Below are 25,233 nucleotides of genomic sequence, written 5' to 3'. Positions count from 1 at the left end.
AAGGGATCCAATCAGTCATCAAAAAGCTTCCTACAAATAAAAGCCCAGGGCCAGATGGCTTCACAGGGGAATTCTACCAAACTTTCTAAAAAGAACTCACACCATTCCTACCCAAACTGTTACAAAAAATTGAAGAAAATAGACCACTATCTAACTCATTTTATGAAGCCATCACTCTAATACCAAAATCAAATAAAGATGCTACAAGAAAGGAAAATTACAGGCCAATCTCCCTAATGAATATAGATGCAAAAATTCTTAACAAATTCTTGCAAATTAAATCCAAAGTCACATTAAAAAAATCATACACCACAACCAAGTGGAGTTCATCCCAGTCATACAAGGGTGGTTAAACATAAGAAAATCAATCAATGTAGTACAACACATTAACGAATCAAAAGGGAAAAATCAAATGATCATCTCAATAGATGCTGAAAAAGCATTTGACAAAATTCAGCATCTTTTTTTTTTATGAATACTTCACTTTATTTACTTATTTGTACAGATGAAAATATTATACCATGGGAATTTTTTTTAGATGAATAATCAAGTCAGTTTATTTGCACAAAAAGGTACAGTTAGCACATTCTTGAAGTATTTACACATTTTCCCTTATTGAGAAATACTATGGCCCCATGGCATAACCACTGGCTCTCAAAGTGTGGCTCCTTGGACCAAGATCAAAAGCATTGTCTGAGCAATTGTTAGAATTCTGTGTTTTAACAAAGATTCCTGGTGATTATAATGTAGGCTACAGTTTGAAAACCACTGGTTTAGGCTAAAATATTTGACTACTGCTTCCATGTTTATGCTACAGCATCCTTTTTTGACAAAACTCTTCAAAAGGTAAGAATTGAAGGAAACTTCTTCAATATGAAAAAGGTCATATATGAAAAACCCACAGCCAGTATAGTACTCAATGGTGAGAGACTGAAAGCTTTCCCTCTAAGATCAGGAATGAGACAAGGATGTCTGCTGTCACCACTATTATTCAACGTTGTGCTAGAAGTGCTAGCCAAAGCAATTCAGCAAGACAAAGAAATAAAAGGCATCCAAATTGGAAAGGAAGAAGTAAAACTGTCATTATTTGCAGATAATATGATCTTATATCTGGAAAACCCTGAGAAATCAATGACACAACTACTTGAGCTAATAAAAAAATTCAGCAAATTGGCAGGGCACAAGATTAATGCACATAAGTCAGTAATGTTTCTATACACTAGAAATTACCTAACTGAAAAGACACTCGAGAAAAAGATTCCATTCTCAAAAGCATCTAAAAATTCAAGTACCTAGGAATAAATTTAACCAAGGATGTAAAAGACCTCTACACAGAAAATTGCATAACTTTACTAAAAGAAATAAAAGGGAACCTAAAGAGATGGAAAAATATTCCGTGTTCATGGATAGGAAGACCAAACATTGTTTAGATGTCAATTCTACCCAAACTGATCTACTAATTCAATGCAATTCCAATCAAAATTCCAACAACCTACTTTGCAGACTTGGAAAAGGTAGTTATAAAATTTATTTGGAAGGGAAAGGGGCCTCAAATTGCCAAAGACATCCTAAAAAAGAAGAATGAATTTGGAGACTTACACTTCCAGACTTTGAAGCCTACTATAAAGCTACAGTGGTTAAAACAGCATGATATTGGCATAAACATAGACATATTGATCAATGGAATCAAATTGAGAGTTCTGAAATAAATAGACCCCCAGGTCTATGGTTGAGTGATTTTTGATAAAGCCCCCAAATCCACTGAACTGGGACAGAACAGTCTCTTTGACAAATGTGGCTCAGAGAACTGGATATCTATAACCAAAAGAATGAAAGAGGACCCCTACCTCACACCCTATACAAAACTTAACTCAAAGTGGAACAAAGACCTCAATATAAGATTCCATACCATAAAACTCCTAGAAGATAATGTAGGGAATCATCTTCAATACCTAGTATTAGATGGTAGCTACTTAGACCTTACATCCGAAGCATAAGCAACAAAAGAAAAAATAGGTAAATAGTAACCCCTCAAAATCAAAAGTTCTGTGCTTCAAAAAACTGTCAAAAAGGTGAAAAGGCAGCCAACACAATGGGAGAAAATATTTGGAAACCATATCCTGCAAACATAAAGAAATCCTACAACTCAACAGTAGTAGTACAAACAGCCCAATTATAAAATGGGCAAAATATATGAAAAGGCATTTTTTCCGAAGAGGAATTACAAATACCTAAGCAACACATGAAAAAAAACGTTCATCTTCACTAGCTATTAGGTAAATGCAAATCAAAACCAGAGTGACATATCATCTCACAGTAATAAGAATGGCTGCCATTAAACAAACAGGAAACAATAAATGCTGGAGAGAATGTGGAGAAATTGGAACTCTTATTCATTGCTGGTGGGAATGTATAATAGTGTAGCCACTGTGGAAGACAGTTTGGTGGTTTCTCAGAAAACTGGATATTGAATTACCCTATGATCCGGCAATTCTACTTCTTGATTTATACCCGGAAGATTTGAAAGCAGTGACAAGAATAGACATTTGTACACTGATGTTCATAAGAGCATTGTTCACAATTACCAAGAGATGGAAACAATCCAAGTGTCCTTCAACAGACGAGTGGATAAAAAAAATGTGATATATATATGATGGAATACTATGCAGCAGTAAGAAGGAACAAGGTCCTGAAACATGGCAACATGGATGAACCTTGAAGATATAATTCTGAGTGAAATAAGTCAGGCACAAAAGGAGAGATATTGTATGTTACCACTTCTATGAACTCTCTGAACAGTGCAAAATCAATGTCTTATAATATAGGGTATTGGGTACCTAGTATTAGACAGTAGCTAGTGAGGGGGAATGATAAGCTAATATGTTCAGATATGTTAATGATGGTGAATTCAAAGATATGGTAATGGATAGGGGTGATGATAATGGGAATATAAGTATCAGAGCTGTATTGAAAGTGAATAGGATTGAAAGGGGTTGTTTAAAAGCATGTTCCCCACAGATCAGCACCACAAATTTGGATAGGTGTTTGCATGATATACTTCTGAGGTATGACACTAGCACAGAGAGTTGACAACAGAAAGGTATATGGGAAAAATATACATATTCCACACTGGGGACTATAATTAATAGGAATACCATACTAGTACTACAGAAATATTAGGGACAAATAATTAAGGGTTGACAAGAGCTATGAAATGTTTTGGGTCATGAGAATTGTTTAACATAGAGTGATGAGGATTGTACAACTAGGTGATGATAATGTGAGATATGGATGGATTATCATGGACATAACATATGCTTTGTGAACTTAGGAACCCCCTGCTTTGTAAGTCAAGCCCTTGATCTTGAGGCTTGCTGGGGTGAAAATTATTGTAATAAAGGGGGAGGCTATGCCCACCTATAATTATGCTGCTCTGGTTTGCTAATGCTTCTGTTATGCAAAATACCAGAAATGGATTGGCTTTTATAAAGGGGGTTTATTTGGTTACAAATTTACAGTCTGAAGGCCATGAAAATGTCCAACTTAAGGCATCAATAGGAGTATACCTTCACCAAAGGAAGGCCAACAGCTTCCATAAAATCTCTGCTAGCTGGCAAGCTTCTGTGCATTCTTCAAAATGTTGCTCTTGGGGTGTTTTGTCCTCTCTTAGCTTCTCCAGAGCAAACTCTGGGCTAGCATCTCCAAAGCATTAGAAAAAATCTGCTTTCATGGCTGTCTCCAAAATGTCTCTCAGCTGCTCTGAGCTCTGTTTGTGGACTCTTTTATAGGATTCCAGTGATTAAATCAAGACCCACCCTCAATGGGTGGGGTCCATGTCTCCATGGAAATAAGGTAATCAAACATTTCGTCCACAGTTGATTGAGTCATATCTACATGGAAACACTCAATCAAAAGATTGAAACCTAATCAACACTAATCCATCTGCCCCTACAAGATTGCATTAAAGAACATGGCTTTTTCTGGGGGACATAATATATCCAAACTGCCATATATGCCTAGGAATCATCTCCAGAGAACCTCTTTTGTTGCTCAAATGTGGACTTTCTCTTTCTAAGCCTAACTCTGCAAATAAATTCATCACCCTCCCCTCCGACGTGGGACAGGACCCCCCAGATGAATGAGTCTTCCTGGCGACGTGGGACACGGATTCCACGAATGAGCCTGACCCTGGCATCAAGGGATTGAGAACACTTTTTGACCAAAAAGAGGAAAAGAAAGGCAACAAAATAAGCTTTCAGTGGCTAAATAGAGTCAAGAGGCTATCCTGGATGTTACTCCTATGCAAGTTTCACCTTGATATGCCAAATGACCACAGTATGATAAGGCCAAGTCAACAGTAGTTCTGAAAAACTTAAAGAATACCCGGATCCCTATCTGAGACGCTATAAAGATTTCACTCAGTAAGTTTATTGTTCAGAAACTTAAATTCTTCAGAGAACTCCTATGCTAGCTAAGTCCCAAAACCCAGAGGCAATAGCCTCTTCAAGAACAACTAGATGTGTCCCCTTCGCTCATAAAATTGACACCCCTGTCCAACATGAACAGGTTAGGGTGGCTACTGCCTAGACATCCATCCCTAAAGATTGGGAAAATGATGAAACTAGAGGAAGGGGTAGCAACAGACAAGATGGAATTTAGCAAAGGATTATGAATACTGAATCTTCATGTAATTTTCTCTTTCTTAGTTGCTGGGGTATTAGAATAGCTATAAATAAAGAAATGGTGGAACTGTAACACATAGCATCCTTTGAAATTTGTTCTATAGTACTTGTTAAATTGTACTTTGAAAACTATCACCTTTTTGTATATATGTTGTATTTCACAATATGGAAATAACTGAAACTATGGTACTATAACTCATAAGAACTTTGGAAATTTCCTATATAACTACTTATTAAAGCATACTTTGAAAGATATTACCTTTTTTGTATATATGTTATATTTCACAATAAGGAAATAACTGAAACTGTGGAACTGTAACCTGTAATATTCTTTGAAAATTGTTCTCTAACTACTTGTTAAATTTCACTCGGAAAGTTATCACTTCTATGTATACATGTGATATTCTACAATAAAAAAATATGATAAAAAAAAAGGAAGTTTGGACCTAAGGGGAAGGAGAGAAGGCAACAGTTAGGGCAATTATAGGGTTTGGGGGAGAGCTTTGTTTGAAGAAAGAAGAGACTTCTTCATTTGTACAGATTGAGAGAAGGAAAGGTTAGAGACATAGTAGGTAGAGAATGTTTTTTAGATGTCCAAAATAGAATCCCTGATTTCCCTCCCAAGCTTGCTTCTCCCCAAGACTTTTCGATCTCAGTAAATAGTACTACTATCACTTAGATGCTCAACCCCAAACCTGGATATTACCCTTGAGTTTTCCCTTTCCTCCCTTTTTCTCATTCCATTTCATGACCAAGTAGAAATGTTGAGAGAGCACCTAAATATTCTAGTCTAATGACCTTACCTTGCTTATTACAGCCCTCTGTGATGGTTTGGAGCTGTGTGTATCCAAGAAAAAAAACATGTTCTTAAACCTAATCCATTCCTATGGGTGTCAACCCATTGTAAGTAGGACTTTTTGAACCTTTTGATGAGGTTAAGATGTGGCCCAGGATGGGTCTTAATCCTATTACTGGAGTCCTTTATAAGCAGAATGAAATTCAGTTTATAAAGAGAGAAGGCCACAGAGGGAGCAACCATGAAATGAATATCAACGGAACTTGGAAGAGAAGGGAGAGACCAGGAGATGCTGCCATGTGCCTTGCCAAGTGACAAGCTAAGGACAAAGGATCCCAGGCAGCCGGCCCCAGAACGCCACAGTCTTTGGAGAGAAAGCATCAATTTGATGATGCCTTGATTTTGACTTTCTTTTAGCCTCAAAACTGTGAACAAATAAGTTCCCATTGTTTAAGCTGAACCATCGCATGGTATTTGCTTGAGCAGCCCAGGAAAAATAAAACGCCCTCCCAGGGCAGGATTTTTTTAATAAAGAAAAAGTGTGTTTTCATCACCAGAAGCACACAGACTACATACAATACACACCAACAGAAGTTTTTAAAAAAGTGCATTATGCGTCTTCTACTGAAAATTCGCAGTATAAAAGATACTGCCTTTTAAATAGATAACATTAAAAAAAACAAGAAGAAAAACAATATAATAAGAAAAAACCATTGATATTGTGACACAATACACTGGAATTTACTGGCAGCTTTTGGAAACCAAAGGGCAACTTGTGGAGCTTCGGATATGAATGGGTGGGGGTGGGGTTTGTACCTACATTTTGTTGCAAAAGAGCTCAGGACACCAACAGAGAGGAAAAATAGGGTGGGCCAGATGGAAACAAAATCTCTATTAAACAAGAGGGCAGCTGTGTGATTGGGGGATGGGTGAGGTGCTGGGCTGTGGTTCAGGGTCAGTCTGGACTTCACCACCCCTCAGCTGGCCAGCAAACAAAGTGATGTTCTTTCAGGGCAGGATTTTCAGAACCATGTAGAACAAGGTCAGAAAGATGGCTAGCTTGTTTTGTTTCCTGATCATGTTCAAGGGTATAGTCATTTTTTTGAGAACAGAGCAGATGCCAGCCTTAAATAGCTAACTGAACTTCTGATTATTAAGAACAATACATTGGTTTTGAATATAGTATTCAGAATTATTGATAAGAAGCATCAGCAAAATAGTACAAACTGGTAATGGTTTTCCTTCCAGTTCTCTGGTAAGGAAGAGAGAGGATTAGGCCCCTGTATATCAGTGAAGAGGAAGAGCATGGGTGGGTGTGCAGAAAGTTAGCCTTTGTTTGAAAATCTACTATATGGCTTAAAACTCATTAGATTTAAATCCTTGCTACCGAAGACTATCTCTTTACTCTCAACACCTGACACATAGTGTAGGTGAATTTAAACTGTCATATTACCTTATTTAATCCCTGAAACAACTCTAAGAGGTAAATATTTTTACTCATATTTTACAGATGAGGATACTAAGGCTTAGAGACTTTAATATCTTGCCCAAGTCACTACCTACCTTCTTCAGATTTATGGGAATGTGCTTTCATAACATCTCTGCAGTGCAGTGCAAACTCCTCATTCTAGGGGAAGGTTAATGGTTTGGGGGAAAGGGGTGAAGTGATGGTGAAGAGAGTAGCTCTTTCTCTGCACAGACCTGCTTTATAAAGAGCAAGGTTTCTCAGCCTTGGAACTATCGATATTTGTGGCCATCTGTCTTTTGTGATTTATGACCTGATGTGAGCACAAATTGACCTTGGCCAGTTCTAAATCATAGCCCTTTTCCTGCACCCTTTTATACTCTATCCTCTCTGTTAAGAGATTTTTGTTTTCTCCTCCTCTGCATCTCCTTCCCTTTCTTCAATATCCAATTGTGTTTGGTATTAGAGCAGCGCCCTATGGACAGTAGAGTGACAGTCACTCAGAGCCTGTGTAAATTTTCTGGTGAAACCCAGGCCCTTTCTGTTACCAAACTTTACTGTAGGCCCAGAGGCTGGTTGGTTCTCTCCCTCACATCTCTGTTTCCCTGCCATGGTCTCCTTTGTCATATGGAGATGCCAGTTATATTTGTGGAATTTCATACACTGTTAAAAAAGTGATGGAGTCATGTCTATTTGAGTCCAAGGCCTCTGCCTCAGTGGTTCTCAAACTATTGTGTGGATGGGAACCACCTGAAGGTCGGGTTGTCAGATTTAGAAAAAATAAAAATCCAAACTAGGTTGCCCCCCTAAATTTGAATTTCAGATAAGCAATGAATCATTTTTCAATGTGCCCCAAATACTGAAAATATTTATACTAAAAATCATTGTTATTTATCTGCAATTCAAATATTAATGGGCATCCTGTATTTTATCTGGCAACCCTGCCTAGAAGGCTTTGTAAAAACTCAGATTGCTAGGCCCCACCCCCAGAGAGTCTGATTCAGTAGGTCTGGCTGGGCCCTGAGAATTTGCATTTCTGAGAAATTCCCAGATGATGTTGATGCTGCTGGCCCAAGGACCATACTTTGAGAACATTGGCATATAGTTTCAATGGTGAGAGAGATAAGAGTGCTGCCTCTGTGAAGCCTTCCCTTCTGGTCTCACCACCCCACTACAGCAGAAGGGAAGAAAACGGCTAAAACATAAAGCAGAAGTTCTTTTTTTATTAAATGCTGAGTCATCTCATCAGAAATCCATGTGTAAGGATATATGAATTTTTGTGGGTAACAGTAGCCTGCTAGCCATTCAAAACTAGGGATTTTCAGCAGCAAGACAAAAGCAGTCTAAAAGTCAATTTAGTAAATTGTATTCTTACCATTTACCAAAGCCTAGGGTTAGTCATTGCTCAATTTTGATTAAGTCAATGAGTATGTCTCATTTTATAAACTGAAGGATTCTTGAGAAATATGGGGTTATCACAGTTCATTTATTTTTGGTTTTCTTTAATTGTTCTTTTTGCTAATTACACAATAATATATGCTCATTAAATTTTAAATAAACATTATAAAAAGTTATGACTTTGAAAGGAAAAGTTCTGTATAAAATCCTGTACCCAAGAGATGAGCTCTCATCACTATTTGCTGTACATTCATATAGAGTCCCTTTGCCTAGTGCCAATATGTATAATTTTATTTTTTTTCACGAAATTGGATCATACTAAGCATACAGTTCTGCAACTTGCTTTTCTATTTCACTATAGAATTTGGTCATCTTCCCATGACAGTGTATGCAGGTCTATTTCTTTTGAAATTAAAATATATTTTTAAATCAAAGTAATATATACATCATGAAGAAGCAAATAACAAAAGGGCTTATAATAAGTCACTTGATACTTGTCCCCTACTCCCCTTAGACGATGGCTTTTAATGGGTTCTCATTTCAGTTCTTCTGGTGGTTATCTCCATAACTGAATAATATGCTTATCTTGCCATTTTTTTGATGTATCAATTTTGATCTAGCTCCCCTCTTCTCCTTATCCCAGTTTTATTACTTTAATGTTTTATAGATTATCTTTGTAACATTAAACAATAGACTTTTTTAATACATGCAAGTTTATTTTAATTATCAGGAATTATTTTGCATTCACAATTTTTATATGTGTTATTGGTTAATATAGCAGATCTGAAATAAACCGAAAATACAATAAATAAAAGCTAGATGTAGATCTTTTCAGCTGAGAATGGGAGAAAAGTGGTGGCACCTAAGAGACATGAGTAAATATTCAAGGGTGCATTTCACTTTTACATTAGGAGACCTGAAATGTAGCTATGTGGGCATTCTGTTTATGAGAGTGGTTTTTGCAGATCATGATAATTCCCTGGTAAATTTATATTGAACTACAGTCAACTCTATTAGTAAACTGCTTGGGTTATCTGGGACTACATATTAACCCGGGTTTAATTTTCCTTCTGCCACCCAACATGCTATCAATTGGTACATATGCAGGGAAAACAAAATAACTTTAACACCAACTGAAGCAAATAATATTATATAATTGCTGCAGTAATTATAATTGAACAATAGACTTTTTAAAATACAGTTATACTGATGTATATTCACATACCCTACAATAATCCACAGTGTACAATTATTCACAGTACCATCATATAGTTGTGCATTCATCACCAGAATCATATTTGAACATTTTCCTTATTCCAAAAGAAATAAAACTAAAAATAAAAAAGAACACTTAAAACACTCCATCCCCCATCCCACCCTATTTTTCATTTAGGTTTTGTCCCCGTTTTTCTACTCATCCATCCATACACTGGATAAAGGGAGTGTGAGCCACCAAGTTTTCACAATCACACAGCCACACCATGTAAGCTATGTAGTTATGCAATTGCCTTCAAGAATCAAGGTTACCAGGTTGCAGTTAGACAGTTTCAGGTATTTCCTTCTAGCTATTCCAATACACTAAAAACTAAAGAGGGATATCTATATAGTGCATAAGAATGCCCTCCAGAGTGACCTCTCGACTCTATTTGAAATCTCTCAGCCACTGAAACTATTTTGTTTCATTTTGCTTCCCCCTTTTGGTCAAGAAGATGTTCTCAATCCCATGATGACAGGTCCAGGCTCATCCCCAGGAGTCATGTCCCATGTTGCCAGGGAAATTTCCACTCTTGCGAGTCATGTCCCACGTAGGTGGGAGGGCAGTGAGTTCACCTGCCACATCGACTTGGAGAGAGAGAGAAGGTCACATATAAGCAACAAAGAGGCACTCAGGGGGAGATTCTTAGGCAAAATTATAAGTAGGCTTAGACTCTCCTTTGCAGTAACAAGCTTCATAAGGCCAAGCCCCAAGATTGAGGGCTCATCATACTAAATTGTTAGTCCTCAAAGTTTGTGAGAATATCAGTAATAACCCAGGTGGGGAAGTCCCACATTTCTGCATTTTCCCCCAGTTCCTCGGGGCTGGGGGGGGGAGGCTGCAAATATATTTTTATTCTCTGCCGAAATTACTTTGGGTTGTATCGGGATTTCACACTAACCTGTACAAACCTACCAGATCTCACTTCCTATTCAAAGTTCCATGTAATTATGGTGTTTGAATAAGCTGACCATGCAAGTTAAATTATGTAGTGTGCTGCAGAAAATCCAGCTCCTGCACCAAGTAAACATCTCTTCCCGTGGTCTCACACAGAATTTGAAGTTTTAAAACACAGTCAGTATCGTCCTTTACCCTTTGGCCTGATTTGCCTTAGTCCTAACCAGATCCTCTTCATTCATAACTCTAATTGAAGTCTGATCTCTTTTTCAGCTTTTTTTAAACATTTGCTGTATGGGGTAATGCTGACATTCATAGCTGCTGCACTCTGGCTCTGAGTTTCAGGTGTCACACAGATACCCAAAGTTCCAGAGATTGACCAGGTTATACATAAGAGCTTAGCATCTCAGAATTTAGAGATAACCATTACAACTCAGGAATAGATTTGTCTGCTGTAAGAGCTTACAATCTAGGGACCATTACAATAAGCATTCTCCTAAACAATAGAGTTTTATTTCTTGTTCTGTCAACTTTGATAGTATCTGTTGGCTTCACTTTAGATGAGGAGATTATTAATTCCCAACTCTTTTTCTCAACATCTCTCCCACCTCCATGTTATCTATATCTTTACTTTTACATTCTCAAGGTTGAGAACAGATATAATCTGTTGGGTAATCTTAATTTTCCATGCTTTGTTTATAGGGTTGATTCTAAGAGTTGTAAATCAATAAGCAACATTTACATTATTATTATGACCATGTAAATAAATGTTTTTCACTGCAGAGATAGGAGGGGCATGCGGGATTATATTTTCTTCTCTAGGGGTAAAATATCGTGATTTTGCACCACTTGAAGAATATTCCTGGAGTCAAGGTCAAATGAATTCTCTCTTCTTATTCTCCTTCACCCACCCAAAATCATACTACATTTATTTTCCTTCATATTTTTTCTTGTTATAAATGCTTATTGAGATGTTTTCCCAGGCAAAAGAGATTCTGCTCAGGGTCTGGACTTCTCACCACCCCCAATTTGTTCAGTGGTATGATTCAGGGGAGTACTATACTGCCACTAACCATGGTGTTTGCATGTATATGAAAATCGTAATAAATACAGGAGAATGTATAAAACGTAAGTAACAGTTTAAAGGAAGGCTTAGAAGCCTCTCCATTACCCAATTCTGATTTTATCATCTTCTTCCCCACTAGAGATAACCAATGTCCTGAGATTTTCTGACAATCATTCCCATGCTTTTAAAAATAATTTTACCACCTATGAATGTATTCCTAAACAATATAATTTAGTTTGAACTTCATATAAATGGTGTGCCAGTTTGAATGTATTGTGTTCCCCAAACGCCATTATCTTTGTTGTAGTCTTGTGGGGCAGATGTTTTGGTGCTGATTAGATTTGCTTGGAATGTGCCCCACCCAGCTGTGGGTGATGACTCTGATGAGATATTCCCATGGAGGCATGGCCCCACCCATTCAGGGTGGGCCTTGTTCAGTGGAGCCATATAAATGAGCTGACTAAAAAGAGAAGGAACTTAGTGCAGCTGTGAGTGATGTTTTGAAGAGGAGCAAGCTTGCTAGAGAGGAACATCCTGGGAGAAAGCCATTTTGAAACCAGAACTTTGGAGCAGACGCCAGCCACGTGCCTTCCCAGCTAACAGAGGTTTTCCGGACGTCATTGGCCATCCTCCAGTGAAGGTACCCGATTACTGATGTGTTACCTTGGACACTTTATGGCCTTAAGGCTGTAACTGTGTAACCAAATAAACCTCCTTTTTAAAAGCCAATCCATCTCTGGTGTTTTGCATTCCGCAGCATTAGCAAACTAGAACAAATGGTATCATACTGCATATATTCTTTTATGCCTTTCTTCTTTTGTTCATATTTGAAATATTGCTCAAATCCATTTTTTGGTCTGCTTGTTCTGTTTCTGAAAGTTATATTAAAATCTCCTACTATCATTGTAGATTTTTCTATTCTTATGTCAAATTTTTCTTTGCATTTTGTATCATATTATTATACCCACACACGTGCCATCATCCATTTAAAATTACATGAGCAAGCTTTCTTTAATAGTTAGAAGACCTGCAGCATCCATGTTTTTCTTTTGTTTCTTTGAATTATTATTTCATACCACTTCTCCCACAGAATTTTATCCTTATGTAATGCTATTTTATGCTTGAAAGTCTTTTTTATTACCCCATCATACTTCTCTGCCTCAAAAAATATGTCTATTGGAATTTTAACAAATTTTTAATTTCCTGTGAGCATAAACCTTTAATATTAAAATATTTCTTCTGAATTGAATTAGTGTTACAATTATCATTGGTACAAAATTGATAAAAACATGAATATGTTACAAATCTAAGAAAATAATTATTAAACATAAAAAGTAAAATTTTATTGGAAATGAATCTCTTAATGAGATGGATGGGACTATTTTTAAAAATAGTTTATCTGTCCATAGAAGATATTACTTATTGGTAGAAAGAGGTAGGGTATAACATAGATGCTACTGCTTTCATTTTTATAGATACAGGAGCTGAGAAACTTTGTTCACATAAGTAAGTAGATGAGAATGGAAAGTTTGCTGTAGTGGTGTCACTTCTGAGCTACATGCTAAAAATCATATGGTGATGTATCATCAAATATTATTTTTAATAATCAGCTCACAACTTGATTAGTTTCTCCTTCAATTTTGTTGAAAGTAAAGAATTGTTTCTAGCTGACTTGCGAAAGGCTGTGTTACTCGGTAATTGAAGTCACTCATTTTCTCAACTCCAACATCCTTTATTTGGCACTGGAAGCTTTTACACTCCAGAGTAGTGCACCATAGGGGTGATGAGAAGTAAGTCTTTCTTTTGTAAAGTGGGAAAAGGGCTATTGTGAAAGGGGGAATAGGAAAGGAAAACTTGCAGTTCCAGCACAGATGTTTTCTCAGATCAATATTTGGAAAGTGTACCTGTAGAAGATAAGTAGCTGAAAATTGATTTTCTTGAAATTGTTTGTGCCTTTGTAACCCTTGGATTGTCTTTGTGTATTGTAGTTCGAAGACAGTTGTTTTAGAATGCTTTAACTCCATTTATTCACTTCCAACTTATGTGCTATTAGTATGTCTTTTTATAGTCTTGAACTTTTAGTCTCAAAAGACATTATTATTATTGTTTTATAAATCAATGTTCACTTATGTTTGCCTAGGTATTTGCTACTTTCTTGGCTTTTCATTTCTTCTTGCATTTCAGACCTTCCATCTTGATATCACTTTCTTTCTGCCAGATATACGTTCTTTAGTATTTCTTTAATTTTGGTCTTCTGGTGGCTTTTCTTTGTTTGGAAATGTCTTTATTCTGTCCTTGTTCTTGAAAGTATTTTTTTTCTTTTGCTGGGCATTAGAATTCTAGGTTGACAAATATTTTCTCTCAGCATATAGAAAATATCATGCTGTTATTATCATGCTTCCACTGTTGCTGTTGAGAAATCAACTAATGGTATGTTGTTCCTTTGAAAGTAATCTTCAAAGTCTTATTTTCTCCTGTTGACCTGAAGATCCTCTCTTTGTTTTTGGTGTTCTGTAGTTTCACTATGATGTGTACAGGTATCTGCTCCTTTTTATTTCTCTTCCTTAGGATTCATTGAACATGTTCTTGAATCTATAGATTGGTGTCTTTCATCAGTTATTAAAAACATTTTCAGCTATTACCTGTTCAAATAATGTCTCTGCCAATCCAGTTTTCCTTTGTTAGGTCTTCTCACACTATTCTCTATGTCTCTTAACCTCTCTTTCATCTTTTTTTTCACATTTTTCATATTTCATATCTGTCTCTTTGGACTGCATTATGGATACTTTTTTCCGACCTGTCCTTATGGTTCACTAATTCTCTCTTCAGCTCTGTCCAATCTGTCATTAAAATTGTTCACTGAGTTTTCTTTTTAAACCCTTTTTACTATAGAATACAGCAAACACAGAAAAGCACAAAACATTAATGTATAGCTTAATAAATTGTTTTTCAGCAAATACCCCTGTAATGACCACCCAGGTCCTGAAATAGAACTTTGCTTGACACTTCAGAAGACATGGCACGTGACTTGTCTCAGTCACAGCTCCATCCCTTCCCTCTAAAAGGAACTGCTGTCTTGAATTTTATGGTAATCACTCACTTCCTTCTTCTCCTTTATAGTTTTATCACCCAAATGTTCCCTCTATAAACACTGTAATTTAGTTTTGCCTGTTTTCCTAAAATCTATAGGTTTCCCTTTCCTTTTTTTTTTCCTTGCACTTTATTTATTGAAGAAACTGTAGAGTTTCTAAAGTAGAGACCTATAGAGTTTCTCAGAATCTGGATGTTTTTGATTGCCTCCCCATGGTGTAGTTCACCGTGTTCTCTGTATTTTCTGTATATTAGTAGCTGGAGCTACAGGCACGATCAGGGTCAGGTTTGAGGTTTTTGGTAAGACTACCTCACAAGTAATTTTGTATTCTTCCACAAGGAGACACATAATGTCTAGATGTCTTTCTTTTTGTGATGTTAGCAGCCATTTGATGCTCAAAGCCTAGATTCATTAATTCATTAGGGCTTGTAAAATGTTGATAGCAATTTTTCATCATTTATATGTTGGAATACCTTTATAAAGAGAAACCTCTTATGGTTTCCCAATGGTATAATTTGTTGAGGAAAGGCAGGATAAATGCTTGATTTTCCCCTTCAACAATTTAAAAAATGAGTTGGCTCCCTATTATAAACATTTTGGCAATTTTTAAAAGCATAATCATTATGAACTCATGGATTTAAAAATATTTACTATTTCAGGCTCATTTTGTGTACTTCCTGCCCCAGGTCTAGAATCAGCCTCTTCTCCAAGAAGCCTTTGTTTCTTTTCAGTGGTAAATGTATTTCAAGGTCACAATCTGGATGCTCCCAATGCTCATAGCTATTGATGGTCACTGTTTCTAAGCCTTTTAAGAAAAAATGCCTCATGAGTTTATACTGATACTTTTAATTCAAATTCAGAACTACAGAGTTTTCCTTAACCCCTTCTATCTTACATCTGAACCTCCTTTCTTCCATACTTGAGAATCTTATATCACATAATTGCTCATTTGCTTTATCCCATTTAACATGCAGAACTCTCTCAGAATAGTAATATTAATACTAACCCCACCAATATGAATATGAAAACAGTTCAAAATATTTTTTGTATGTCCTTTCTCCACTGTCCTCCATTTTTAGCCATTATATACTATACTCTCTTACTCAGAACCTTCATTTAATCCTAATTCTACACGTATGTATGTGTGTTTATTTATTTATTATGTTTATTTAGTGCTCAATACCAGTCCTTACATTAATGTCTTTTTCGTATTTTGGTTTTCTGGAGTTTGTTCTCTAATAGGTTCTGCAGCAAAGGCTCAGGAGAACAATATTTCCTGAGTGAGTACATGTTGATAATAATTTGTAACCTTTATTTTTGAAATTCCATTTGGCTGAATATAAAATGTTTGTAACATTTTCTTTCCTTCAGCATCTTTGAACATGTTACTTTATTTTTGTTTGGTATAAAGCTTTGCTGACAAAATAGCTGATGACTGGCTGATTTTATTTCCCATGTTCTCTTTTTCTGGGTGCATGCAATATTTTCTTTTTCTTTACAGTCCAGTAATTTTACTAGACTACATCTCAGCGTTGGTGATTTTGGTCAATTTTCTCAGGTACACAAATTGTCTTTTTAATATGTTGTTTCAAATCTTTAAAATTATTGTTTTATTATTTCAGAAAATATTATTTCAGGAAAGCTTTCTTAAGTTTTTATTATTGTGTTCCCTTGTTCTGGTTTTCTTCTATGTATGCTGGTTTTCTTTAATGATCATCTAAATGTATCCCTTTCTCTCAAATCCTTTTTGTCTATTCTTTTATTTTTGGTTTAAAAAACGTCCTTTTCATCTTCTATTTCTCCTAAGGAACTATGTATTGGGTTTATTTGCTTAAGCTCTTAATTTAGGATTCATCTGTAAATTTATTTCTTTTATTTCCAATTCTTTCCTGACTTCTATTACTTAATTTTGAGTTTTTATAATACTGAATTATGTTGTTCTTTCATACTGTGTATCATTTTCTTAATGTCTTTTTACTTGATTTGAAATAGTAGGCTATAGTTTTTACGTTTTGTGGTCATATATTTCTGCCATGCTTTCATTGTGAAGGGATGTTATTCTCCTTATTCTCTTTATTTTTATGGTAAATCTGACCTTGATCCTTTTTCGTTGCTCATTTTTACATGAATTTTAGTTTTAATTGTAGGAGGCAGGATCCAGACTAGATTTTCTAATTTCATGGCTTTTGCACGCCCTCTTCTGTTGCTTTTGTGTAGCGTTAAAAAATATAGCAGCTTCCTTTCTGAGATATCTTGGCTCTGTTCCCCACCCCCAGTTTTTTTAAAACCTTTTTTTTAAATTGGGAAATATAATACATGCAGAAAAGTTACAACTTTCAAAGTACATTTTAACAAATAGCTATAGAGCAAATTTCAAAGTATAAAATGGGTTACAGTTTCACCATTTCAGGTATTTCCTCCAGCTGTTCTGGTACATTAGAAACTAAAAAGAAATATCTATATAATGATTCCATAGTCATAATTATTAGTTAAATCCTATCCTCTCTGTTACAGCCCCTCCCTTTCATTTGATCGTTGTCTCAATCTTAAGGGATATTTGGGCAATGACCATTCTAATTTCTTCATGTTGAAAAGGCCACCTCCACTTTTATCTGGACCTTCTCTCGCTTTTTTTTTCTTTGTTGTTCCTTGCTGCTTAGTTTGGATTCTATTCACAGCAGTTTCTCCTCAATATCGGGCTTTGCCCTGGCAAAGAGCTTTAGCTAGTTATTTTTGAGAGTTCATGGGGCTCAGACTACTGCAGACTCAGATTGTTGCAGCCCCTTCAGATCTTACCACTGTTCCTGTTTTGGAATATGCAAAAGCCCTCCAAGTTTCAGCTGCTGTCCTCAAATTGGCCCTCTGAGCTTTCCAGTGAGTGTGGCTATTTGGGGACTCTGGTCTGTCACATGTCTTATTGGTTCCCACTATTTCCTTTTGCACAATTGCTGATATCACATGGGTCTTGCAGTTGTTGGTAATTTGTCTAACTCCCTCATATTTGGGGGGTTCATGGGGATATCTGTTAGCTACTTTTTGTTGTAGATGTTGTTCTGTTTGTATGGGGAGTGTGATTTGGGGAGATTAAGATATTACTCCATCACTACCGTCTTCCAGGAATCCTCCTGTCCATTGACTTTTTTAACTGTAAATTTTATTCAGATATATTCACATATCATATAATCCATCCAAAGTATACAATCAATGTCTCACAGTATTATCCCTTAGTGGTGCCGTCATCATCACACTCAATTTTAGACCATTTTCATTACTCCAAAAAGAAAAATAGCAAATAAACATTAAAAAAAAAAAAGAAAACCGAAAACACCCCATATCCATTATCTCCCCCCCCACCATTACTGACCCCTAGTATTGGTGTGGTACATTTGTTACTGTTGATGAAAAAATATTACTGTTAGCCTTGATTCTTGAAGATTATTGTATAACTGTATAGCTTTTACGGTGTGACTGTGCAATTGTGAAAACCTTGCAACTGACACTCCCTTTATCTGGTGTATGGACAGATGATTAAGAAAATAAAGACAAAAAATAAATAAACAATAGGAGGTGATAAAGGGTATGGGATGCTTTGGATGTTCTTTTTTATTTTTATTCTTATTTTTATTTATTTTGGAGTAATGAAAATGTTCAAAAATTGATTATGGTGATGAATGCACAACTACATGATGATACCATGAACCATTGATTGTATACTTTGGATGACTATCTGGTATATAAATATATCTCAATAAAATTACATTAAAAAAGGTATTACCATTAACTATAGTCTGTAGCTTGCAGTAGGTACTTTTTTCCCATATCCCACTCTATTATTAACTCTTTGTACAAGTGTTGTACATTTGTACTAGTACCTGAAAGAGCTTATTTATATTTGTATTGTTAATCATAAACATCATCCACTACAAGGTTCACTGTGTTATACAATCCCATATTTTAATCTCTAGCTTTCCTTTTGGTGACACACATGCCTGTCAATTGAATTTTTTTTAAATTCAGTTTTATTGAGATATATTCACATACCATACAATCATCCATGGTGTACAATCAACTGTTCACAGTACCATCTTATACCACATTTTATTTATCCACTCATCTGTTGAAGGACATTTGGGTTGTTTCCATCTCTTGGCAATTGTGAATAATGCTGCTATGAACATTGGCGTGCAGATATCTGTTCGTGTCACTGCTTTCCGATCTTCCGGGTATATACCGAGAAGTGCAATCGCTGGATCGAATGGTAGCTCTATATCTAGTTTTCTAAGGAACTGCCAGACTGACTTCCAGAGTGGCTGAACCATTATACAGTCCCACCAACAATGAATAAGAGTTCCAATTTCTCCACATCCCCTCCAGCATTTGTAGTTTCCTGTTTGTTTAATGGCAGCCATTCTAACCGGTGTTAGATGGTATCTCACTGTGGTTTTAATTTGCATCTCTCTAATAGCTAGTGAAGCTGAACATTTTTTCATGTGTTTCTTGGCCATTTGTATTTCCTCTTCAGAGAACTGTCTTTTCATATCTTTTGCCCATTTTATAATTGGGCTGTCTGTACTATTGTCATTGAGTTGTAGGATTTCTTTGTATATGCAAGATATCAGTCTTTTGTCAGATACATGGTTTCCAAAAATTTTTTCCCATTGAGTTGGCTGCCTCTTTACCTTTTTGAGAACTTCCTTTGAGGTGCAGAAACTTCTAAGCTTGAGGCATTCCCATTTATCTATTTTCTCTTTTGTTGCTTGTGCTTTGGGTGTAAAGTCTAGGAAGTGGCCGCCTAATACAAGGTCTTGAAGATGTTTTCCTACATTATCTTCTAGGAGTTTTATGGTACTTTCTTTTATATTGAGATCTTTGGTGCATTTTGAGTTAATTTTTGTGTAGGGGGTGAGGTAGGGGTCCTCTTTCATTCTTTTGGATATGGATATCCAACTCTCCCAGCCCCATTTGTTGAAAAGACCATTATGACTCAGTTCAGTGACTTTGGGGGACTTATCAAAGATCAGTCGGCCATAGATCTGAGGGTCTATCTCTGAATTCTCAATTCGATTCCATTGATCTATATGTCTATCTTTGTGCCAGTACCATGCTGTTTTGGCAACTGTGGCTTTATAATAAGCTTCAAATTCAGGGAGTGTAAGTCCTCCCACTTCGTTTTTCTTTTTTAGAGTGTCTTTAGCAATTCGAGGCATCTTCCCTTTCCAAATAAATTTGATAACTAGCTTTTCCAAGTCTGCAAAGTAGGTTGTTGGAATTCTGATTGGGATTGCATTGAATCTGTAGATGAGTTTGGGTAGAATTGACATCTTAATGACATTTAGCCTTCCTATCCATGAACATGGAATATTTTTCCATCTTTTAAGGTCCCCTTCTATTTCTTTTAGTAGAGTTATGTAGTTTTCTTTGTATAGGTCTTTTACATCTTTGGTTAAGTTTATTCCTAGGTACTTGATTTTTTTAGTTGCTATTGAAAATGGTATCTTTTTCTTGAGTGTCTCTTCAGTTTGTTCATTTCTAGCATATAGAAACATTACTGACTTATGTGCATTAATCTTGTATCCCGCTACTTTGCTAAATTTGTTTATTAGCTCTAGTAGCTGTATCGTCGATTTCTCAGGGTTTTCTAGATATAAGATCATATCATCTGCAGACAATGACAGTTTTACTTCTTCTTTTCCAATTTGGATGCCTTTTATTTCTTTGTCTTGCCGGATTGCCCTGGCTAGCACTTCCAGCACAATGTTGAATAACAGTGGTGACAGCGGGCATCCTTGTCTTGTTCCTGATCTTAGAGGGAAGGCTTTCAGTCTCTCACCATTGAGTACTATGCTGGCTGTGGGTTTTTCATATATGCTCTTTATCATGTTGAGGAAGTTTCCTTCAATTCCTACCTTTTGAAGTGTTTTTATCAAAAAGGGATGTTGGATTTTGTCAAATGCTTTTTCAGCATCTATTGAGATGATCAATTGATTTTTCCCTTTCGAGTTTTTAATGTGTTGTAATACATTGATTGATTTTCTTATGTTGAACCATCCTTGCATGCCTGGAATGAACCCCACTTGGTCATGGTGTATGATTTTTTTAATGTGTCTTTGGATTCGATTTGCAAGTATTTTGTTGAGGATTTTTGCATCTATATTCATTAGGGAGATTGGCCGGTAGTTTTCCTTTTTTGTAGCATCTTTGCCTGGTTTTGGTATTAGATTGATGTTAGCTTCATAAAATGAGTTAGGTAGTGTTCCCTTTTCTTCAATGTTTTGAAAGAGTTTGAGCAAGATTGGTGTCAGTTCTTTGTGGAAAGTTTGGTAGAATTCCCCTGTGAAGCCATCTGGCCCTGGGCATTTATTTGTGGGAAGATTTTTGATGACTGATTGGATCTCTTTGCTTGTGATGGGTTGGTTGAGGTCTTCTATTTCTTCTCTGGTCAGTCTAGGTTGTTCATATGTTTCCAGGAAATTGTCCATTTCTTCTACATTGTCCAGTTTGTTGCCATACAGTTGTTCATAATATCCTCTTATAATTTTTTTAATTTCTTCAGGATCTGCAGTTATGTCACCTTTTTCATTCATTATTTTGTTTATATGGGTCTTCTCTCTTTTTGATTTTGTCAGTCTAGCTAGGGGCTTGTCAATCTTGTTGATCTTCTCAAAGAACCAACTTTTGGTGATATTTATCCTCTCTATTGTTTTTTTGTTCTCGATGTCATTTATTTCTGCTTTAATCCTTGTTATTTCTTTTCTTGTACTTGGTTTAGGATTGGTTTGCTGTTCATTTTCTAGCTTCTTCAGTTGATCCATTAGTTCTTTGATTTTGGCTCTTTCTTCCTTTTTAATATATGCGTTTACTGCTATAAATTTCCCCCTTAGCACTGCTTTTGCTGCATCCCATAGGTTTTGGTATGTTGTGTTCTCATTTTCATTCGTCTCTATATATTTAGCAATTTCTCTTGCTATTTCTTCTTTAACCCACTGATTGTTTAGGAGTGTGTTGTTTAACCTCCAGGTATTTGTGAATTTTCTAAGTCTCTGATGGTTATTGACTTCTAATTGTATTCCATTGTGGTCAGAGAATGTGCTTTGAATAATTTCAATCTTTTTAAATTTATTGAGGCTTGTTTTATGTCCCAGCATATGATCTATTCTGGAGAAAGTTCCGTGAGCACTAGAAAAGTATGTGTATCCTGGTGATTTGGGATGTAATGTCCTGTATATGTCTGTTAAATCTAATTCATTTATCAGATTGTTTAGGTTTTCAATTTCCTTATTGGTCTTCTGTCTGGTTGATCTATCTATAGGAGAGAGTGATGTGTTGAAGTCTCCCACAATTATTGTGGAAACATCAATTGGTTCCTTTAGTTTTGCCAGTGTTTCTCTCATGTATTTTGTGGCACCTTGATTGGCTGCATAGACATTTACGATTGTTATTTCTTCTTGCTGAATTGCCCCTTTTATTAGTATGTAGTGGCCTTCTTTGTCTCTCAAAACATCCCTGCATTTGAAGTCTATTTTATCTGAGATTAATATTGCTACACCTGCTTTCTTTTGGCTGTAGCTTGCATGAAATATTTTTTTCCATCCTTTCACTTTCAGTTTCTTTGTGTCCCTGTGTCTAAGATGAGTCTCTTGTATGCAACATATTGATGGTTCATTTTTTTTGATCCATTCTGCGAATCTATATCTTTTAATTGGGGAGTTTAATCCATTTACATTCAACGTTATAACCGTGAAGGCATTTCTTGAATCGGCCATCTTATCCTTTGGTTTATGTTTGCCATATTTTTCCCTCTCTCTATTAATATCCTTTATTGTACCCATACCGAATCTCTTTAGTACTGAACCTTTCTCCAAGTCTCTCTGTCCTTTCTTTGTTTCTCTGTCTGTAGGGCTCCCTTTAGTATCTCCAGTAGGGCAGGTCTCTTGTTAGCAAATTCTCTCAGCATTTGTTTGTCTGTGAAAAATTTAAGCTCTCCCTCAAATTTGAAGGAGAGCTTTGCTGGATAAAGTATTCTTGGCTGGAAATTTTTCTCACTCAGAATTTTAAATATATCGTGCCACTGCCTTCTCGCCTCCATGGTGGCTGCTGAGTAGTCACTACTTAGTCTTATGCTGTTTCCTTTGTATGTGGTGAATTGCTTTTCTCTTGCTGCTTTCAGAACTTGCTCCTTCTCTTCTGTGTTTGACAGTGTGATCAGTATATGTCTCGGAGTGGGTTTATTTGGATTTATTCTATTTGGAGTTCGCTGAGCATTTATGATTTGTGTATTTATGTTGTTTAGAAGATTTGGGAAGTTTTCCCCAACAATTTCTTTGAATACTCTTCCTAAACCTTTACTCTTTTCTTCCCCTTCTGGGACACCAATGAGTCTTATATTTGGACGTTCATATTATCTATCATATCCCTGAGGTCCATTTCGATTTTTTCAATTTTTTTCCCCATTCTTTCTTTTATGCTTTCATTTTCCATTCTGTCATCTTCCAGGTCACTGATTCGTTGTTCAACTTCCTCTAGTCTTGTACTATGAGTGTCCAGAATCTTTTTAATTTGGTCAACAGTTTCTTTAATTTCCATAAGATCATCCATTTTTTAATTTAGTCTTGCAATGTCTTCTTTATGCTCTTCTAGAGTCTTCTTGATTTCCTTTATCTCCCGTACTATGGTCTCATTGTTCATCTTTAGTTCTTTGAGTAGCTGCTCTAGGTGCTGTGTCTCTTCTGGTCTTTTGATTTGGGTGCTTGGGCTTGGGTTATCCATATCGTCTGGTTTTTTCATATGCTTTATAATTTTCTGTTGTTTTTGGCCTCGTGGCATTTGCTGAACTTGATAGGGTTCTTTTAGGGTTTGTAGACCTATTGAAGTCCTTATCTCTAATTTATCAGATCTACAGCTTCGTGGAGTACACTTTCTCTAACTAACCAGCAGGTGGCGTCCACGAGCCACCTGTTCTCCACAAGCCAGTTCTCCCCTGCTTAGCCTTTTTGGTGAGTGGGGGAGTGAGTCTTGTGGGGCCCAATTGATGTATCAAGCTTGCGTGTGTAGTTGGTGTTGCCTGCCCTGTATGTGGGGCGTGTTTCTGGGCAGTCGGGGAGGGGGGGTGGCCCTAACAATCAAATCTCCCTGGTGATGCCAGAGTTTTAAAGCTGCTGCAATAGTCTAATCCTTCAGTTCAGTCCTGCCACAGTTTGTCTCTGCCACTGACCCACAAGTCCTTGGTATTGGCGTATGGCTCCTGAGACTTGCAAGTGGGCCCCTCTTCCAGGCTGTGCACCCCGGGTCCTCTGTTGAGGGATGAGTGTGCTATGTCACAGGTGAGTGCCGTCCCCCCAGGGCAGTTCTGGGCTGCTGGGCTGTGTAGGGAGGCTCCCAGTCTGCTCAAATGATGGCTGAGTGGGGCTTTGTTAATTCACACTGCTCCACCTTCCCAACTCTGGGACAATCAGCTGAGTTTGCAGGGAAGGCTAATGGCCACGCCCAGTTTTGTGGTGTGTGCCTGTTGTTTGACGCACTTCCGTCACACTGGGTTGTCTGGGGCAGCTCTGGGCTATGGGGCTGGCGATGGGCAGGAGTGTTTCCTGTCCACCAGGATGGTGGCTGTGAGCGGACACCCCCCTTTCCTTGGGAAGTTGTGGTGTTTAGTGTATTTTCTCAGCCACTGGGTTATTGCCTTTTGTCTCAGAGCTCTCTTAGTTCTGCTCTTGACTTGACGTGCCCAAATTGAAAGTCTTTGAAGCTTCCTGTATTGGGCTTCTTAGAGTAATTGTTTTAGAAAAAGAAAAAAGGATTAAAAAAAAAAAAAAAGGGCCCTCCTCAGAGATCTAATGGGTTATTGAAATGCTAATAGACAAAGCAACCAGGGCCATTAAGGAAAGGTCCACAGGGCAGAGAGATCAGCTTTTCTTCGGGATTTGCATATGCGCCTCAAGGCCTGAGCTCCGCCCTTCCCCTTTCTGTGTTCACCAGAACTCCAAAAATCCTCTGCTTTTATTTTGGAGTTTTTCGTGTTGTTTTTTTTTTTTTCTATGCCTGTCCCCTCTCTGCTGGGTTGGCTGCTCTCAGATTCTCTGGTGTCTGGTCTCAGTCTATCTATGGTTGGAGTTTGGATCAGTAGAATGAGTTTCCGATAAGGGCTGCCACTGCAGTTCTCCCTTCTCCTTCCCGGAGCTGACAGCCCCTCCTCCCACGGGACTGAGCCTGGCAGGGAGGGGCGCGGGTCCCCTGGCCGCAAAAACTTACAGATTTCGCTGATCTCAGCAGTTCGACATTTTCATGAGTGTTGTATGAAGTATGCCCAAAGACAGATTGCTCTGTGGTGTCCAGTCCACGCAGTTCCTGGCTTTTTACCTACTTTCCTGGCGGAGTAACAGCGGCTGCACCTGAGCCCGCCGCCGCCTCAGCTGCTGCCTGCGCCTCCGCAGCCTCCGCCACCTCGCTACTGAGGCCGAGTCCCAGGGGAGCCTTAGCGTCCCGCCGCCGCTGCCGCTGCCGCTACCGCCAGAGCAGAACACCCCAAAAAAATCCACAGTACCATCTTATAGTTGTGCATTCATCACCCCAATCTATTTTTGAACATT

General features: G+C 37.2%; 1 protein-coding gene across 3 annotated transcripts in view; it reads left to right on the top strand.

The window, feature by feature from the left end:
- Window positions 1-25,233, top strand: part of SLC7A3 (solute carrier family 7 member 3) — a 126,913-nt gene that overhangs the window by 55,199 nt on the left and 46,481 nt on the right. The window contains exon 1 of one of the 3 annotated variants that reach the window (XM_037821397.1): window positions 16,159-16,208. The exons of the other annotated variants lie outside the window; for them this stretch is intronic. The gene's annotated coding sequence lies outside the window, so the exon portion shown is untranslated. Of the gene's footprint in view, window positions 1-16,158; window positions 16,209-25,233 lie in introns of those variants that run through there. 3 annotated transcript variants of the gene reach the window in all.

This window comes from Choloepus didactylus, chromosome X, assembly GCF_015220235.1.
Source record: "Choloepus didactylus isolate mChoDid1 chromosome X, mChoDid1.pri, whole genome shotgun sequence".
NCBI classification, from domain to species: domain Eukaryota; kingdom Metazoa; phylum Chordata; class Mammalia; order Pilosa; family Megalonychidae; genus Choloepus; species Choloepus didactylus.
This window is presented reverse-complemented; position numbering and strand designations above follow the sequence as displayed.